This window comes from Phocoena phocoena, chromosome 10, assembly GCF_963924675.1.
Source record: "Phocoena phocoena chromosome 10, mPhoPho1.1, whole genome shotgun sequence".
NCBI classification, from domain to species: Eukaryota; Metazoa; Chordata; class Mammalia; order Artiodactyla; family Phocoenidae; genus Phocoena; species Phocoena phocoena.
In genome coordinates, this window is record NC_089228.1 from 86,234,418 (window position 1) to 86,255,339 (window position 20,922).

Below are 20,922 nucleotides of genomic sequence, written 5' to 3' on the forward strand. Positions count from 1 at the left end.
GAATAAAACCTGGAGAGCTTCAAATGCAAAGAGAGTGTGATCTTGGATTCAGGAGAAAGAGGTACCTTCAAACTCCAGGGCTGGCGAGAAAAGCAGTGAGCTCAAGGAACTCAATTTGTGGGTAAAGCATTTGTTTGCTCACCAGCCCTGGAGCCTTCGGGGATCTTCTCTGGTTCCTGTAAGGGCCACCAAAATGTTGACCTGAAATAAATAGACTGCCAGATATTTCTCTAGCAAATGTGAGTTTATTTGGGATCAGTAGAGAATTACAGTTTGGAGTCTGCAGCCATGGCGAGATATGTGCAAGTCCCTGCATGGCAAGGGACGGAGAACACTTTTATAGGGAGACAAAGGAGGTTGGAGGGTTTTAAAAAACAGAGTCCATGGTTTTTCATTGGCTGAGTCCTTGCCAGGAAAGAAGAGGAGCCTTTCTTCTTCCTGTTGGGTTCTGCTGTCATCACAGGGCATGAAAGCGCACCCTTCTGGTCTCCAGACTCTACTTAATTGAGGTTTCTGTTTATTAATTTTTTACAGTCCTGTATGTACTTATCTCCTTGTGGCATTCATTGTACATCACACACACAGGCTTGTGGAGAAGAAGGAGTCCTGTGCTAGCCCCCAATAAAAGTCATTTGGCATGACAGTCAAGCACATGGGCAAAAGGTCAGAATGCCCAGGCTGTCAGCCCCACCGGTTACCAGCTGTGTGGCCATGGACAAGTTATTCAACCTTCCTCAGCCTCAATTTTCCCCTTTTCTAAAATGGGGATAATAATAGTACCTACCTCATAGGATTGTTAGGATGATTATGATTATGTGAGTTAATAAATGTAAATAAAGCATTTAGAATGGTCTGGAAGAGAAGAGACAGTGGCTGCAGAAAGAGACAGAGAGACAGACTTCTGTTTGTGTAAAGATTAGTTCTGTAGCACCTTAGATTTTTAGAATTGCAAAGTGGTGAGAGAGCAGAAATCAGATTGCCGGGGTGAGAGGAAATGGGGGGGATAAGGAGTGAATGCAATTTTGGGAAAGGCAGAAGTGATCTGGACTCCTTTCTTAAAATTTCAGGGTTTCAAGAAAGATAGGGAGATAGTTATAGCTTCCGGAAACAGTACTATTCAGAGAAGGTTAGGACAGAAGAGGCCAGCTTGTTTGAAGGCGGAGGGTGGGTGAACAACCAAACATAGGGAGATTTAAGAGGTTAGAATAAAAGAATGAGTTTTAAATAATGATTTAAAAAAGATTTTTAGTTGCTTTTGTCTGAGAGGAATACATTTTCCTCTACCTTTCTAGGTTCTTCTGACTATTCTAAGAATTAAATTGACATGAGACAGGTTAACAGGAGAAAGGCAAACAAAAGTTTAATAACGTGGGTACATGGGAGACACCCAGAAGAACTTAGTAGTTCACCAAAATGGCCGAAGCCCTCACCTTAAATACCCTCTTCAGCTAAAGACAAAAGAGGATGTTGTGGGTAGTGGTTTGGGACTTTAAAGGGGAGGAAGGCAATTCACATGGAGATGGAAAAGCAAATGTTTGGTAAAAAAATGTTTTCTGGGCCACGCAAAGACAATGGGACACAGAGTGGACTCTGCTCTTTAGGCCCTGCTGAGTTTCCTCCTCCCCACGGAGCCCATATTCTTTGCAGATACCTCTGGTGATAGCTGTATTTAGGGAACAGGCCCTTTATCTAAATTCTTTAGGCAGCTAAGGGGGTTGTGAAAAGAAAGACTTTCTGTGTAGTTTGTTTCCTAAAACTAATCAGCCTAAAATCATACTTATGCCAAAGAGACACATTTTGGGGTGGCAAATTTTGCTCCCCTACACTTTGTTTTTTTGTTCAAAATTTTCAATATATATATTCTCAAACATACACAAGAGTAGAGTCGATCTATAATTCCCCAGGTACCCATCATCCAGCTTTGACAATTGTCAGCATTTTCAAAAATTTGTTTCATCTATTCCCCACACTGGAAAAAAAGTCGCCAGAGTCTTTTGAAACACATTCCAAGAAACATGTATCATTTTACTCATAATAATTTTGTATGTGTCTCTAAACTAATAAGGACCTTTGTTTTCACACCCATAATGCTATTATCAGACCTAAAAATTAACATCAATTTCTCACTGTCATCTAATACCCAGCCCCTATTTAATTGTCGTCAGTTGTCTCCAAGTGTCTTTTTATATGCACCTTGTTTGCATCGGCATCAATGTAAGGTCTATCCATTGCATTGGTAATTATTTCTTTTAAGCCTCTTTCAATTTCTAACATTCTTTCCCCCATAATCCTTTTCTCCCATGCCGTTTAAAAATGTGGAGCCATTTATATTGTAGAATGTCTCATATTCTGCATTTGACTGATTATTTTCTTCTTGTGTCATTTAGTTTGTTGAAAGGCGATACATGATGGTTGAGATTCTGAGATGAATCATTTTTCTCCCTCTAAGGTGGAAGAAAGAGAAAAAAAAAAAAGATTGAGGAGAAAGCTGTGCATTTTGTGTTAAAGGGCTTCAATCACTTTGGTAAAATGGAATGTGAACTTATTGTTAAGATAAAGATATGAGGGACTGTGGCTAGCAGTTTGAGGGCAAAAGTTTTGGAATAGAGTTTGAGGAATGTGACTGGGGATCAAATTGAGATGTAGTAAAGCCTTACCAAGGAATGATTAGAACTAAACTGGGGTTGATTAGCATTGCTTTATGTGAAAACAATCCACTTTTTTTTCTTGCCTTTATCCATTGCTGGCCAGTGACCTCCAGGTGTAGGATTTACTCAGGGTGGATAAGTGCCAAGGTGAGTACAGTTGAAGAATTAGAAACAGATTTGTAGGAATCAAGTGTGCAGCCGAACAAAAGGCTGAACTGTTGAGCTAGGACGGATTTTGTGCTAATGATGTTGATGGATTATGACGAAGAAGGGATAGTGGGCCAAAGAACTCAGTGGAAGACATGTAAAGATAAGAAATACGGTGGTTAGAAGGAGGGCTCACAGTCAGGGGAATATCTTCAAATGCCAGTGAAGTGCTGCAGCTCTGGGTAATTGATTTGAAAATGGAAGAAGAGAGTGTGAGCGGTCACAGGGTCTTCATCTCACTCCCACTTTGCTACTACTTTGCTGTGTGACCCAGGGACGGAAAATCCATACCACAAAAGGTTGTGGGGAGAATGAATGAGCTATTGTATGTATATAAAGCATGGGGGGCTTAATAGGCTCTTACAAAACATCTATTGCTAGAATTGAGGTGGTCAAGGAAACATGAGGTCAGTGTGTCTTGCATCCTAAAGAGACAAGCTGTTTGTTTAAGGATTTTGTCCATTAGAAAGTCATCAGTATTTTGTAGAGAAAGCCCATAAAAAATAATGAAGAACTCTAAATAATAATCATCAGTGCCAAATCAGGCAATTGGAGATACAATAAAGCTTAAAAAAAGAGACTATTGTTTTCACACCTATCTTCAAACATACATACAGTGTGCCCATCCACACTGCATTCATGCCTACAAACTCTCCATGTATTAATGTGTTCCAGACAGATGATCATAATTTTGTAATCTCCTCTGATTTATGGCAATGCAATAAAAAATTAGGTATTCTGGCTGGGTGAACCAGATATTCATGAGTCTAATCAAGGCTGTTTTTAAGTAAAACACATTGAACCAAGCCTGTTTTCAGACTCCATTCTCCTATCTTTCACTATTCACAATCTAGCAGAAAACTCAGAAGAGCCTCTTGGAGGTAAAATGTCATTGAATACCCAGTCTATATGGGAGGCCAGAAGGAGTGCTATTTAAAATCACCTCTGATTAAGGTAAATAATGAACAGGTCATCTCACAGAAAAGCTCATTTCTGGCTAATTCCTAGTTCTTAGGAAAGGGTTAATAGGGAAGGGTGAGGCAAATCCAACCATTTCCAGCTCAAGCATTTTTTTAAACATTGAAAGACTGATCTGCAAGTTTATGAATACAAATGTACCAGACAGTCATCTCCTAAGCTTCACAAATGGCCTTGGCTGCCACTAAGTGGGTGGGAAATGAATGGAGAAGAATGAGAAGGGTGCTGCTTTGTTTGTGTGGTACACAGTATTACCCTGATGAAAAATGCTGGCAAGCTTCCGCCTTTCAAGATGCTTGTGAGACACTCCTGCCTGTGTTTTATCTTTGGGTGTTACCATGGCTACTGATGAAAGAAATGAAAACTCAAAGGTGGAGGGAAGTAGACAGATTAGTGGGTAGAAGAAACAGGGAAAACAATCTCACCAGCCAAGCATCTGGGAAGATTTATTGTTGAAGGTCTTGATTGCAGATCCCACTGCGTATACTGTATATTCAAACATCCACTCTGAAGCCAATTATCTTTTTGAATAAAGCTCCGTAAAGGACTACGCTAGAAATCAATTGACTTGCTCTTGTGCAACTTCCTTTTATTTCGTACTGGGGACTGTAAGAAAGTAAGGAATTTACCTTCGAACCTCAGCTCTGCACTTTCCAGCTGTTTGGCTTTGGCCAAGGTATTTAACTTCTTGGAATTCCAGTTTACCTGTAAAATGTGTGTAACATACTAAACTCTGTGTTTTTAGAGAATAACGTGTGTACTATGATTGGTAAGGCCCACTTTGGGTTAGTTTTTATTCTCTTCCTTATAGAGTAAGAACTGGTTGTGACAAGACAATCCACTTGTCTGTTTTTTCCCAGTCTTCCTTCAGGGAAGTGCATATGTGGAATCTGTTTCACTAAAGTGATGTATTGGGTTGGCCAAAAAGTTCATTCGGGTTTTTCGTAGCATCTTATGGAAAAACCCGAACTTTTTGGCCAACCCAATATTATGGCTGATAAAAGCTAGTGAGTGAACAAACTATACCCCCAGCTTATCCATGGACAATTCTTACCCTCTGGCCAGGCCTAGCTGAGGAGCAAGGCATACTTTATCTCCGCTGGCTGCAACATCCCTGCCTTAAAAAGTTGGGTATAAAGAACAGTTTTATAAATGGAGACATCTTTCCTTAGAACATCTTTCCTGTTTCAATGCTCTATTTTCTTCTCTGATTAAAAGGAAATTGACAGTGGTATTTAACCTAGTTTCCCTTTAGCTGGTTCTGTCAAGTGGTCAGTTAATTTTATTAGCGACTTAAGTGCATTAGGAGAATTATTTCTGTTTAAACTTATTGAAATAATTCTTTCGTAGAGTGAAGGTTGCCTTTGAAATGTAATGCTCAGCTTCCCCATCTCAATTTTTTTAGGTTATAAATATGTGTTTTCATATACAGTACTAAGTTTTCATAAGGTACACAAATGAGCAGTGTCTAATACTTTGAGCATCTTGTTAAATTAGACTCCTCTGTATGGGGGATAGTTGTCCATTATTTTAAACCTTGATAGTTATAGGTATCTTACATTTGTGGGCAAGTAATGTAAAATATTCTGGAAAGTAAGAAGAATGCATTCCATCTACATATGTTTTCCCCTTATATATGGTAGAAGTTGTTCTTCCCTTTCAATACCATCTACATAATTGCTGAATCTTACAGCTTATGACATTGTTTTTTTAGACTTTGGGATGCAACCCATTAATGAGACATGGAATCAATTTGGTGATTACAAGGACTATTTTTAAAAAGTGAAATGGAGCAGGATAGAAAATATCAGAGTGCATTATATGTGTGAAGGTTAAGTACAAGTACTTCTTGACATTTTGCTTTGGTTATGTATTTACACTCTCACATGTGAATTGAGGTAAAAAAATTGATAGCCATTGACTACAGGGCTGTAGTCCAAGGCAAGTGGGGCTGAATAATGGAACCAGGCAAGGTTAGGATTTTATAACAAAATTTTCATCTCACTTATGGTGTGAGAATCTGTGATACCCATAAAGTACAGCTATTCTCTTAGCATTGGAATATTTCTCAGAACTTTCCACATTCCTGTTGAATATGCTACCGTTTGACTAGTCACTACGTTTCAAAACATTAGGGTCCTTTTTTTCTCATCTCTCTGTCTCTCATTCTTGACCTCAAATCTGGGTAGTGATGATTCTACCCTACATTATCCATTACAGCTTTCCCCTGCTCTCTCCTTATTGCCCCACCCTGGTTTCTTACCACCTCCAAACTAATTTATGCTGCCCAATAAATTATCCTAAAATATGATTCCAAATGATCACTTCTATACTCAAAAACTTTCAGAGCTCTCCTGATACCTAGTCAATTCCAAACTCGTTTGCTGCTATTTAAGGACCTCATAATCTAACACTAGCTTACCTTTCAAGTCTTCCTGAACTCCAGCCAACTGGAACTTCTTGCTCTTTTTCTATATATGTCCTGCCCTCATCGGTATAACTTTTTTCACATGGTTATCTCTTCCTGGGCACATATTTTTCTTCTGTCATTTCCCCTTTTTACTCCCAATTCCTTATCTCTTAGTCAGGTTTATGCCCAAATGTTGCTTTTTTCTTGACTTGTTTCTCCAGGTTGAGAGCATCCTTCCCACCTTTAAACTCTTGTTGCATTTTACCTGTATCAGTCTTAGGATGTGTTTAGGATACTTTGACTTCAGTTATTCATATACGTGACTGCTCTGCCTTTAGATGAAATCATTTTCTACCCCCCACCCCACACCTCCTATTTATCACAGGGTCTTACAAGTAGTAGTCACTTAATCCATACTTGCTGAGTAAGCTGTAAAATGACACCTTTCAAAGAGTGTGTCTGTGGTCTAAAAGGGTTAAATCAGCTCCTAAAATTATCTAAGATAGTCCCAGAAATTGTTCCTTATAGTGTAAGAAGAATAATAGAAATCTGGGAAGAATTATTAATCCTTTTACCTGCTTTCAGACATCTCAAAACACTTGAAAAGGCTTGACATAGTGGTCCTTCCCAACCCATTCACTCGTATCATTAGCAGTCGGTCAGTGACATGACATCCTTAGGCATCATGATAATGTACAACCCGCCCAGCCAACAGCAGTGCCTGCTGTAAGATTTTAGTGTTGTTTCTGGTTTGAACCTTCTATGTTTTGACTTTTTTGTTTTCAAAGTGTTGTTCCTGGATTGGCAGCATCAACATTACCTGGGAACTTGTTAGAAATGAAAATTCTCTGCCCAGTCCCAGACCTATTGATCACACGATCTGGCATGAGGCGCAGAAATCTGTTTTGGCAAGTCCACCAAGGAATTCTGATGCATGCTGAACTTTGAGAACTTCTGATTTAGACCTCTTTCTTTTTCACACACCACCCTCTCCCCACTCTCTCTATACCATGTATGAGTTCTCAACACCATCACAACCTTGAAAAGAGCCCCGAGTCAACCATCTCTATGGGTGGTTATGCCTCAGGAAAAACAAAACAAAACAAAGCAAAAACAAAAAATCCCCACCAACAACAGTATTGTAGCTATACTAAGAATAAGAAGAACCAAAATTTATGAACTAAAATTAGACAATAGCTAATTAACCGATTCTATCATCCATCAGAATTTTTAAAGTTACCAGAAAGCCTCTTCAAAATCTTCCTTATTAATGATCCTTCTTAAACCTTGCTTTCTTTATGCAATGCCATTCAAGATAAATTACTTCTTACTCAACATTTAAAAACATTTATTCCCTAGTTGTGTGACAGAATTCTGTTTTCCATTGCTAGTTTACAGAGTATCAGCAGCATTTTAAATTGGGCAGGCTTTTGTAGACTTGTTTAGGGGTCTAATTTGCAATTAATATCATTGTTACTACAGGGAAATGTAGTCTCAGTTCCAAAATCCAACTCACAAAGCATTGGAATGTGGCAGATTGGTGCATTGGTAACTTCCTGTGCTGGGAAAGATATTGTGCCTTATGAAGTTCTTCAGTTCCTATTTCAGATATGAAAAATTGGCACCAAAGTATAAGTCTTTCACTGAGAATCTTGAGGAAGCATGGGTAGAGTTGAGTGAGGAATAGCCTATGACAGAATTTTTTTCCTTAGTGGCAGAGAGATGCTCATTCTTGAATCCTTCCTCTGGAGGAATTTCACTCTTGGAGTTTCCCCGTTTATATAAATATAAATAAGTATATATATATCTAAAATATATTTATATATTTTAGAAATTATAAATATACATATATTTTTTAACATTTTTATTGGAGTATAATTGCTGTACAATGGTGTGTTAGTTTCTGCCTTATAACGAAGTGAATCAGCTATACATCTACACATATCCCCATATCTCCTCCCTCTTGCGTCTCCTTCCCACCCTCCCTATTCCACCCCTCTAGGAGGTCACAAAGCACCGAGCTGATCTCCCTGTGCTATGAGGCTGCTTCCCACTAGGTAGCTGTTTTACATTTGATAGTATATATAAGAACATGCCACTCTCTCACTTCTTCCCAGCTTACCCTTCCCCCTCCCCATGTCCTCAAGTCCATTTTCTACCTCTGCGTCTTTACTCCTGTCTTGCACCTAGGGTCTTCAGAACCATTTATTTTTAAGATTCCATGTATATGTGTTAGCATATGGTATTTGTTTTTCTCTTTCTGACTTACTTCACTCTGTATGACAGACTCTAGGTCCAGTCACCTCACGCCAAATAACTCGATTTCATTTCTTTTTATGGCTAAGTAATATTCCATTGTATATATGTGCTACATCTTCTTTATCCATTCATCTGTCGATGAACACTTAGGATGCTTCCATGTCCTGCCTATTGTAAATAGTGCTGCAATGCATGTTGTAGTACATGACTCTTTTTGGATTCTGGTTTCCTCAGGGTATATGCCCAGTAATGGGATTGCTGGGTCGTATGGTAGTTCTATTTGTAGTTTTTTAAGGAACCTCCATACTGTTCTCCATAGTGGCTGTATCAATTTACATTCCCACCAACAGTGCAAGAGAGTTCTGTTTTCTCCACACCCTTTCCAGCATTTATTGTTTTCAGACTTTTTGATGATGACCATTCTGACCGGTGTGAGGTGATACCTCATTGTAGTTTTGATTTGCATTTCTCTAATGATTAGTGATGTTGAGCATCCTTTCATGTGTTTATTGGCAATCTGTGTATCTTCTTTGGAGAAATGTCTATTTAGGTCGTCTGCCCATTTTTGGATTAGGTTGTTTTTTTTTTTGATATTGAGCTGCATGAGCTGCTTATAAATTTTGGAGATTAATCCTTTGTCAGTTGCTTCACTTGCAAATATCTTCTCTCATTCTGGGGGTTGTCTTTTCATCTTGTTTATGGTTTCCATTGCTGTGCAAAAGCTTTTAAGTTTCATTAGGTCCCATTTGTTTATTTTTGTGTTTATTTCCATTTCTGTAGGAGGTCGGTCAAAAAAGATCTTGCTGTGATATATGTCATAGAGTGTTCTTCCTATGTTTTCCTCTAAGAGTTTTATAGTGTCTGGCCTTACATTTAGGTCTTTAATCCACTTTGAGTTTATTTTTGTGTGTGGTGTTAGGGAGTGTTCTAATTTCATTCTTTTACATGTAGCAGTCCAGTTTTCCCAGCACCACTTATTGAAGAGGCTGTCTTTTCTCCATTGTATATCCTTGCCTCCGTTGTCATAGATTAGTTGACCATAGGTGCATGGGTTTATCTCTGGGCTTTCTATCCTGTTCCATTGATCAATGTTTCTGTTTTTGTGCAGGACCATACTGTCTTGATTACTGTAGCTTTGTAGTATAGTCTGAAGTGTGGGAGCCTGATTCCTCCAGCTCCGTTTTTCTTTCTCAAGATTGCTTTGGCTATTCGGGGTCTTTTGTGTTTCCATACAAATTGTGAAATTTTTTGTTCTAGTTCTGTGAAAAATACCATTGGTAGCTTGATAGGCATTGCATTGAATCTGTAGATTGCTTTGGGTAGTATAGTCATTTTCACAATGTTGATTGTTCCAATCCAAGAACATGGTATATCTCTCCATCTGTTTGTATCATCTTTAATTTCTTTCATTAGTGTCTTATACTTTTCTGCACATAGGTCTTTTGTCTCCTTAGGTAGGTTTAGTCATAGCTATTTTATTCTTTTTGTTGCAGTGATAAATGGGAGTGTTTCCTTAATTTCCCTTTCAGATTTTTCATCATTAGTGTATAGGAATGCAAGAGATTTCTGTACATTAATTTTGTATCCTGCTAGTTTACCAAATTTATTAATTAGTTCTAGTAGTTTTCTGGTAGGATCTTTAGTTTTCTGGTAGCATCTTTAGACATGTATAGTATCATGTCATCTGCAGACAGTGACAACTTTACTTCTTCTTTTCCGATTTGGATTCCTTTAATTTCCTTTTCTTCTCTGATTGCTGTGGCTAAAACTTCCGAAACTTGTTGAATAACAGTGGTGAGAGTGGACAACCTTCTCTTGTTCCTGATCTTAGAGGAAATGGTTTCAGTTTTTCACCATTGAGAACGATGTTGGCTGTGGGTTTGTCACATGTGGCCTTTATTATGTTGAGGTAAGTTCCCTCTACGCCTACTTTCTGGAGGGTTTTTATACTAAATGGGTGTTGAAGTTTGTCAAAAGCTTTTTCTGCATCTATTGAGATGATCATATGGTTTTTCTCCTTCAATTTGTTAATATGGTTTATCACATTGATTGATTTGCGTATATTGAAGTATCCTTGTATTTCTTGATCATGGTGTATGATCCTTTTAATGTGCTGTTGGATTCTGTTTGCTAGTATTTTGTTGAGGATTTTTGCATGTATGTTCATCAGTGATATGGGCCTGTAGTTTTCTTTCTTTGTGACGTCTTTGTCTGGTTTTGGTATCAGGGTGATGATGGCCTCGTAAAATGAGTTTGGGCGTGTTCCTCCCTCTGCTATATTTTGGAAGAGTTTGAGAAGGATAGGTGTTAGCTCTTCTCTAAATGTTTGATAGAATTCGCCTGTGAAGCCATCTGGTCCTGGGCTTTTGTTTGTTGGAAAATTTTTAATGCAGTCTCAATTTCAGTGCTTGTGATTGGTCTGTTTATATTTTCTATTTCTCCCTGATTCAGTCTCGGAAGATTGTGCTTTTCTGAGAATGTGTCCATTTCTTCCAGGTTGCCCATTTTATTGGCATATAGTTGCTTGTAGTAATCTCTCATGATCCTTTGTATTTCTGCAGTGTCAGTTATTTCTCCTTTTTCATTTCTAATTCTGTTGATTGGAGTCTTCTCCCTTTTTTTCTCAATGAGTCTGGCTAATGGTTTATCAATTTCGTTTATCCTCTCAAAGAACCAGCTTGTAATTTTATTGATCTTTGCTATCGTTTCCTTCATTTCTTTTTCATTTATTTCTGACCTGATCTTTATAATTGCTATCCTTCTGCTAACTTTGGGTTTTTTTGTTCTTCTTCCTCTAATCGCTAGGTGTAAGGTTATGTTGTTTATTTGAGATGTTTCTGGTTTCTTGATGTAGGATTGTATTGCTATAAGCTTCCCTCTTAGAACTGCTTTTGCTGCATCCCGTAGATTTTGGGTCATCGTGTTTTCATTGTCATTTGTAGGTATTTTTGATTTCCTCTTTGACTTCTTCATTGATCTTTGGTTATTTAGTAGCATATTGTTTAGCCTCCACGTGTTTTCATTTTTTACAGGTGTTTTCATGTAATTCATATCTAGTCTTCTAGTATTGTGGTCAGGAAAGATACTTAATATTATTTCAATTTTCTTAAATTTACCAAGGCTTGATTTATGACCCAAGATATGATCTGTCCTGGAAAGTCTTCCATGAGCACTTGAGACGAAAGTGTAATCTGTTGTTTTTGGATGAAATGTCTGATAAATATCAATGAAGTCTGTCTTGTTTAATGTGTCATTTAAAGCTTGTGTCTCCTTGTTTATTTTCAGTTGGGATGATCTGTCCATTGGTGAAAGTGGGGTGTTAAAGTCCCCTAGTATGGTTGTGTTACTGTCGATTTCCCCCTTTATGGGTGTTAGCATTTGCTTTATGTATTGAGGTGCTCCTATGTTTGGTGCATAAATATTTACAATTATTAAATCTTCTTCTTGGGTTGATCCCTTGATCATTATGTAGTGTCCTTCTTTGTCTCTTGTAACAGTCTTTATGTTAAAGTCTATTTTGTCTGATATGAGAATTACTACTCCAGTGTTCTTTTGATTTCCATTTGCATGGAATATCTTTTTCTATCCCCTCACTTTCAGTCTTTATGTGTCCCTCGGTCTGAAGTGGGTCTCTTGGAGACAGCATATATACGGTCTTGTTTTTTTATCCATTCAGCCAGTCTATATCTTTTGGTTGGAGCATTTAATCCATTTACATTTAAGGTAGTTATCGATATGTATGTTCCTAGTACCATTTTCTTAATTGTTTTGGGTTTGTTATTGTAGGTCTTTTCCTTCTCTTGTCTTTCCTACCTAGAGAAGTTCCTTTAGCATTTGTTGTAAAGCTGGTTTGGTGGTGCTGAATCCTCTTAGCTTTTGCTTCTCTTTAAGGTTTTAATTTCTCCATTGAATCTGAATGAGATCCTTGCTGCGTAGAGTAATCTTGGTTGTAGGTTTTCCTCTTTCATCACTTTAAATATGTCCTGCCACTCCCTTCTGGCTTGCAGAGTTTCTGCTGAAAGATCAGCTGTTAACCTTATGGGGATTCCCTTGTATGTTATTTGTTGTTTTTCCCTTGCTGCTCTTAATATTTTTTCTTTGTATTTAATTTTTGATAGTTTGATTAATATGTGTCTTGGCATGTTTCTCCTTAGATTTGTCCTGTGTGGGACTCTCTGCACTTCCTGGACCTGACTTAGTTTTCCTTTCCCATATTAGGGAAGTTTTCAACTATAATCTCTTCAAATAATTTCACAGTCCATTTCTTTTTCTCTTCTTCTTCTGGAACCCCTATAATTCGAATGTTGGTGCATTTAATGTGTCCCAGACGTCTCTGAGACCATCCTCAGTTTTTTTCATTCTTTTTTCTTTATTCTTCTCTGAGGTAGTTACTTCTGCTATTTTATCTTCCAGGTCACTTATCCGTTCTTCTGCCTCAGTTATTCTGCTATTGATTCCTTCTAGAGAATTTTTAATTTCATTTATTGTGTTGTTCATCATTGTTTCTTTGCTCTTTAGTTCTTCTAGGTCCGTGTTAAATGTTTCTTATATTTTCTCCATTCTGTTTCCAAGATTTTGGATCATCTTTGCTATCATTACTCTGAATTCTTTTTCAGGTCGACTGCCTATTTCCTCTTCATTTGTTTTGTCTGGTGGGTTTTTACCTTGCTCCTTCATCTGCTGTGTGTTTCTCTGTCTTCACATTTTGCTTAACTTACTGTGTTTGAGATCTCCTTTTCGCAGGCTGCAGGTTTGTAGTTCCCGTTGTTTTTGGTGTCTGTCCCCAGTGGCTAAGGTTGGTTCAGTGGGCTGTGTAGGCTTCCTGGTGGAGGGGACTAGTGCCTGTGTTCTGGTGGATGAGGCTGGATCTTGTCTTTCTTGGGCAGGACCGTGTCTGGTGGTGTGTTTTGTGGTGTCTGTGACTGTATTATGATTTAGCAGCCTCTCTGCTAATGGGTGGGGTGATGTTCCTGTGTTGCTAGTTGTTTGGCATAGGGTGTCCAGCACTGTAGCTTGCTGGTCATTGAGTGGAACTGGTTCTTAGCGTTGAGATGGAGATATCTGGGAGAATTTTCACCATTTGATATTACATGGAGCTGGGAGGTGTCAGGTGGACCAATGTCCTGTACTCGGCTCTCCCATCTCAGCCACACAGGCTTGACACCTGGCCAGAGCACGAAGACTTTGTCAGGCACACGGCTCAGAAGAAAAGGAGGAAAAAAAGAAAGAAAGAAAGAAAAAAATAAAGTAAAATAAATTTTAAAAAGTTACTAAAATAAAAAATTATTAAACAGAAAAAAAATTAATAAAAAAAGAAAAAAAAGAAATAAAGAATGAAAGAAGAGGGCAACCAAACCCCCAAACAAGTCCACGAATGACAACAAGTGCTAAAAACTATACTAAAAAAAAAAATCAAACAGACAGAATCCTAGGACAAATGGTAGAAGCAAAGCTATACAGACAAAATGAGACAAAGAAGCATACATATACACACTTACAAAAAGAGAACCACGAAAACAAAATATATCTTTTGGGAAGTCTGATATCTTCTTCCTGCATTCAGTAGGTGTTCTGTAGTAGTTGTTCCACCTGTAGATGTATTTCTGATGTATTTGTGGGGAGGAAGGTGATCTCCATGTCTTACTCCTCCGCCATCTTGAAGGTTTCTTCCCCCTTTATATTTCATCTTTTAATTTTATTTGTCAGGGTCGCTGACAGGGTTGACATTTTCAGGTCGTTTTACTTACTTTCACCTGAGGTTTTTAAAAGAGGGATAAAATGGGAAGGAAGTGGACATCAGAGGTAGAAGATGTGTTACCTTAGAGTCTTTGTACCTGTTCCCCCTGCTGGGAAGTCTTTTCCCTTGTCTTTTCTTGGCTGGGTCCTATTTCATCATTTTAGAGCCAGATTAAAAGTTTCCTGTAGAAATGTCTTCCCTAACTACTTTATCTCAACTAGCTCTCACTTCCCATTTTATTTTCCTCATAACATTTATCTCTATCAAAATAATTGTATTTGCTAACTTGTTTATTGTTTCTCTTCTACACTATAATGCAAAGTTTATGAGCACAAGAACCTTGCCTATGTCATTTTCTGCAGATTTTCTAGCATTTAGAATATGCCAGACCCATAGTAGATGATCAATAAGTATTTTTTAATGAATGGAATATAGAGTTGAGAAGAAATAGGAGGTTGTGTCCTGGAAGGGGCACTTTCTGACCTCAGAGACTTTAGGAAGGCAGTTCCATCACAGAGAAGTAACTTGGAGAACTGGCTTGAATTCTGTCTTGACATTGCTTTGCACCTTTGAACTTGTTTCCTTATCTGAGGATAATTATAGCTACTTTGCAAGGTTGTTTGCAGACTAGAAATAGCATATATAAGATGTTTAGTACAGTGCTAATATCAGCTACTAGTTGTTTGGCCTGAGGCGTCTAGCACTGGAGCTTGCAGGCGGCTGGGTGGAGCCGGGTCTTGGTGCCAGCTGATTAACACCTCCCAGAGAGCTCACACCAATTAATAATATTCCTTGGGGGCTGAAGTTCTCTGTTAGTCCAGTGGCTTGGACTCAGCGTTCCCACCACAGGGACTCAAGCCTGACCCCTGGCCTGTGAGGAGATGCGAACTCCACATCCTCCTACTCTGCCGTCTTGACTCCCACACACACACTTTTAAACAAAAGACTGTAAATAATTCTTTTCTTTTTTCTATTCTCTTTTCTTTTCTTTATTCATTTCTAAATCCATATCATGTTGGTGACTACTTGGTTTATCCACACAAGATGCAAACTGCAGAGACCTGCTCTTGCTGTTTTTGGTGTGTGCTCAGTCCAGCTTCACTTGCTCATAGGGTACTGTGTGCAGAGACCTTGCACTTGGCAATTCAGACCAGAGTTCCTAGTGTGAAATGGCTGTGCCGACACCTCCAGCTATTGGCATTAAATGTTTGTTTCTTATTTCTTCTAAGACACAAACAAGTTGGACAAAGATGGCATTATCTGAATTTTTATCTTGAGGGTTATAGGTGACATTCATTTATCATTCTGGTCCCATTTTTTAAAGAAATTTATTCGAAAATATCTCTTAACATGTGGTCTAGAAGTTGGTGATAGGATGTCAGAATACTATAGTTTTACCCTATTCTCTTTACTATATCCAAACCAGGTTTGGGTATTCCAGAGACCTGTAAACGTTCTGTTTTGTTTTATTTTTTAATGCAAAAGCTCTGCTTGAGTTAGATATAAATTTCATGACATGCATATACTATATCTGGGCAACAAAAATGTTCCCCCATAGAACTGGTAATAGTCATGGCTCTAGAATTTCATTTTTAGGAGGAGTTTGGAACAATAATATGGCTGAAATTGAGGGCTAGGGGATTGTTTTGAAGTTCCATTTGCATAAGAAGCACATCATTTTTGTACTAAGATCTTCTTGATTGAGGGTAACAAGTCAAGAGTTGATAGATATTATGAGTATAGATTAAAACCACCTGCTAAGCAACCCTTTGTCTCTACTCCTAGGAGTAGTCAGATCAACTTATTTGTTGCCTGTAAGAGAGCATGTGTTCTAATTACTCAAACAGAATAAGGTATACAAGATCTTAAGTTCTCCATAATGCAGCTTAAATGCTACAGAGAGAAAGCATATAAAATGCTCCTAACTTAAATGCAACATTGGAATGCAGAATCACCGAGTGTGATTTTTCTTACTTAGGCAAATTTTATGATCTAGTCTAAGGAACAAGGGAAACCCCAAAGGCCTAACCTTTCTTTTTTCTTGTTTTTTTTGGCTGTGCAGCATGGCATGTGGGATCTTAGTTCCCTGACCAGGGATCAAACCCATGCCTCCTGTGGTGGAAGTGTGGAGTCTTAACCACTGGATGGTCAGGGAAGTCCCAAGGCCTAATCTTTCTTTATATTGATTTTGAAGATCTCATTCAAATGATCATAGTATTCAACTTATATATTGCTAAGCTGGGAAAAAAATAGAACTTGCTTAACAATCTAAAATATATGTACATGTAAATAACTTCTTAATTTTAACTTTCTGGTAAATCAGTGAAGGTAAATAACTGCTAGAGCAGAGTAGGTAAATCAGAACAATGCTGTCATGACAACAATCAGAAAAGTTGGGTAATATGTAAAAAAAAAAAGTCTTCTAAAAAGGCACTGGAAGATTACCAAAGAGATATCAAGGCAAGATCTTGTAGAAGACAGAAATGCAGAGAAGTGAATCTAGTATTTTGGGCTCTTTTTAGTCTTGGGATATTTGCTAATCCAGAAGATTTAAGTGAAAGTCTGAGAAACACTTTTTTATAGCTTCATGGGGCTAACAGAATGTAACTTTTAGTTACGAGCTTACAAAGAGCATTCTGGCAAACTCCCTATGGTTTGGAGTGGGAGCCTGATGGATCTGCCCCTTGGATTAAAAGAAAATCAGAGGTCAAACAGCTTTTGCATGTGCTGCAACCCAATTTCGAGTCACATAGGTGGTCCAGGAAAAATCACAGTCTTTAAAATTGTGATAAAGGTGATCCCAGCCTGCTAAGACCCATAGGAATCTGGTAAGAGGAAATAAAAAACGTCTTAGGGAGGAACTTTGTATCCCTCTAATTATCAAAAGCAGAGTTATTTCTACAGGTAAATTTAAAACCACAATGACAAGCGCTCAATAAAAAATAAATAGCTATACAAGGAGATAAGACAGCGTAATCCATCAGACACAATAGACTATAGAAACAGACCCAGAGGTGTTGCAGATATCTGCATTAGAAGAGTCAACTATTAAAAACTTACATATCAAACGTGTGAGATCTAATTAAAGAAGTTTTTAGATATATATATATGAAGCATAAATACACTTTTTAATAAAATAAAGGGTTAAAATTAGAGAGCTAAGCATCTCTTTCAAAAAGCTAGAAGACAGGATTGTGACGAGTTGCAGCGGGAATAGGGGAGGATGAGGGGTGACAGCTGCTTCTTCTACATGCTAGGGAATGTAACTGAACCTGGATCCAAGGCAGGCTCTCCATATCAACCAGGCCTGGAGGACAAGGTGCGGCTGGAGGACCAAGCAGAGTGCAGAAGGCTGGCCACCTTGTGCCTTTGGATTGGAGACTTTAACCCATTTACATGTAAGCTATGTGGCTGACAGGGTCTTGGTGCTCCGGCCGGGTGTCAGGCCTGAGTCTCTGACGTGGGAGACCCGAGTTCAGGACATTGGACCACCAGAGACCTCCCGGCCCCAAGTAATATCACTCAGTGAGAGCTCTCCCAGGGATCTCCATCTCAATGCTAAGACCCAGCTCCACTAAACGACCAGCAAGCTCCAGTGATGGACACCCCATGCCAAACAACTAGCAAGACAGGAATACAACCACACCCACTAGCAGAGGGGCTGCCTAAATCATAATAAGTTCACAGACACCCCAAGACGTACCACCGGACGTGGTCCTGCCCACCAGAAAGACAAGATCCAGCCTCATCCATCAGAACACAAGAACCAGTCCCCTCCACCAGGAAACCTACACAAACCAATGAACCAACCTTACGCACTGGGGGCAGACACCAAAAACAATGAGAACTATGAACCAGCAGTCTGCGAAAAGGAGACCCCAGACACAGTAACTTAAGCACAATGAGAAGACAGAGAAATACACAGCAGCTGAAAGAGCAAAGTAGAAACCCACCAGACAAAACAAATGAAGAGGAAATAACCAGTCTGCCTGAAAAAGAATTCAGAGTAATGATAGCAAAGATGATCCAAAATCTTGGAAATAGAATGGAGAAAATACAAGAAACATTTAACAAAGACCTAGAAGAACTAAATAAACAATGATGAACAACACAATAAATGAAATTAAAAATTCTCTAGAAGGAATCAATAGGAGAATAACTGAGGCAGAAGAACGGATAAGTGACCTGGAAGACAAAATAGTGGAAATAACTACCACAGAGCAGAATAAAGAAAAAGAATGAAAAGGATTGAGGACAGTCTCAGAGACCTCTGGGACAAAATTAAATGCACCAACATTCAAATTATAGGAGTCCCAGAAGAAGAAGAGAAAAAGAAAGGGACTGAGAAAATATTTGAAGACATTATTGTTGAAAACTTCCCGAATACGGGAAAGGAAATAGTTAATTACGTCCAGGAAGCACAGAGAGTCCCATACAGGATAAATCCAAGGAGAAACAGGCCAAGACACATATTAATCAAACTATCAAAAATTAAATACAAAGAAAAAATATTAAAAGCAGCAAGGGAAAAACAACAAATAACATACAAGGGCATCCCCATAAGGTTAACAGCTGATCTTTCAGCAGAAGCTCTGCAAGCCAGAAGGGAGTGGCAGGACATATTTAAAGTGATGAAAGCAGAAAACCTACAACCAAGATTACTCTACTCAGCAAGAATCTCATACAGATTCGTTGGAGAAATTAAAACCTTTACAGACAAGCAAAAGTTAAGAGAATTCAGCACCACCAAACCAGCTTTGCAACAAATGCTAAAGGAACTTCTCTAGGCAGGAAACACAAGAGAAGGAAAAGACCTACAATAACAAACTCAAAACAATTAAGAAAATGGTAATAGGAACATACATATCGATAACTACCTTAAATGTAAATGGATTAAATGCTCCAACCAAAAGACATAGATTGGCTGAATGGTTACAAAAATAAGACCCATTTATATGCTGTCTAAAAGAGACCCACTTGAGACCTAGGGACACATACAGACTGAAAGTGAGGGGATGGAAAAGATATTCCATGCAAAAGGTAATCAAAAGAAAGCTGGAGTAGCAATTCTCATATCAGACAATATAGACTTTAAAATAAAGAGTATTATAAGAGACAAAGAAGGACACTACATAATGATCAAGGGATCAATCCAAGAGGATGTAACAATTTTAAATATTTATGCACCCAACATAGGAGCACCTCAACACATAAGGCACATGCTAACAACCATAAAAGGGGAGATCGACAGTAACACAGTAATAGTAGGGGGCTTTAACACCCCACTTTCACCAATGGACCGATCATCCAAAATTAAAATAAGTAGACAAACTTTAAATGACACATTAAACAAGATGGACTTAATTGATATTTATCGGACATTCCATCCAAAAACAACAGAATACAGTTTCTTCTCAAGTGCTCATGGAACATTCTGCAGGATAGATCATATCTTGGGTCACCAATCAAGCCTTAGTAAAATTAAGAAAATTGGAGTCATATCAAGTATCGTTTCTGACCGCAATGCTATGGGACTAGATATCAATTACAGGAAAATAATCTGTAAAAAAATACAAACACATGGCGGCTAAACAATACGTTACTAAATAACCAATATGTAACTAAATAACTAACTAAATAAACAATACGTTACTAAATAACCAAGGGTTCAGTGAAGAAGTCAAAGAGGAAATCACAAAATACCTAGAAACAAATGACAATGAAAACACGATGACCCAAAACCTATGGGATGCAGCAAAAGCAGTTCTAAGAGGGAAGTTCATAGCAATACAATCCTACCTCAAGAAACAAGAAACATCTCAAATAAACAACCTGACCTTACCCCTAATGCAGTTAGAGGAAGAAGAACAAAAAAACCCCAGAGTTAGCAGAAGGAAAGCAATTATAAAGATCAGATCAGAAATAAATGAAAAAGAAATGAAGGAAACAATAGCAAAGATCAATAAAACTAAAGGCTGGTTCTTTGAATAGATAAACAAAATTGAAAACCATTAACCAGACTCATCAAGAAAAAAAGGGAGAAGACTACAATCAACAGAATTAAAAATGAAAAAGAAGTAACAACTGACACTGCAGAAATACTAAGGATCGTGAGAGATTACTACTAGCAACCATATGCCAATAAAATGGGCAACCTGGAAGAAATGGACTAATTCTTAGAAAAGTGAAACCTTCCGAGACTGAACCAGGGAGAAATAGAAAATATAAACTGACCAGTCACAAGCACTGAACTTGAAAGTGTGATTAAAAATCTTCCCACAAACAAAAGCCCAGGACCAGATGGCTTCACAGGCGAATTCTATCAAACATTTAGAGAAGAGCTAACACCTATCCTTCTCAAACTCTTCCAAAATATAGCAGAGGGAGGAACATTCCCAAACTCATTCTATGAGACCACCAACACCCTGATACCGAAACCAGAGAAAGATGTCACAAAGAAAGAAAACTACAGGCCAGTACCACTGATGAACATACATGCAAAAATCCTCAAGAAAATACTAGCAATGAGAATGCAACAGCACATTAAAAGGATCATACACCATGATCAAGTGGGGTTTATCCCAGAAATGCAAGGATACTTCAATATATGCAAATCAATCAATGTTATAAACCATATTAACCAACCGAAGGAGAAAAACCATATGATCATCTCAATAGATGCA